Source organism: Euprymna scolopes, chromosome 6 (genome assembly GCF_053919585.1).
Source record: "Euprymna scolopes isolate OS-2025 chromosome 6, ASM5391958v1, whole genome shotgun sequence".
NCBI classification, from domain to species: Eukaryota; Metazoa; Mollusca; class Cephalopoda; order Sepiida; family Sepiolidae; genus Euprymna; species Euprymna scolopes.
Genome location: NC_136487.1, coordinates 120,944,909 through 120,945,386, shown reverse-complemented (window position 1 = coordinate 120,945,386; position 478 = coordinate 120,944,909).

The window sequence follows — 478 nt, the reverse complement described above, 5'->3', positions numbered from 1 at the left end:
TCGGCATTGCTTGTATGTACATATGTAAAAAAAAAAAAAAAAAAAAAAATTGGCTTCAAATTTAAAATAATAAACAAATTTTAGTCTTTGAACTCTATGAGATAGCGCCATGTTTATTTACTTTTAATGGGGAAAGAAAACTTTTCTTTTTAAATTAAATTTTGTTCTTTTTTTATTAATATTGAATAACGTTCAGTTTTAGTATAAATAGTGTTCTTATTTTTCTCTGCTTAAATGCATTAATAAATGTTCTAATGCTTAAAAAAAAAGCTCTTACCCATGATAGACAGTCTGTTTGACAGATCTTGTTTGCTTACCATGTGCATGACATAATTTTTCAGTGGACAGGCCTGTTTTACGGAGGTCGTAATATAGACGGCCATAAAGTCTAAAACGAGGCTCTATTTCTCGATCAGTCATTCCTGACAACTTTTTTGTTTTTTTTTTGGTGCTTTTTTTGCTTTTACTATATATATAT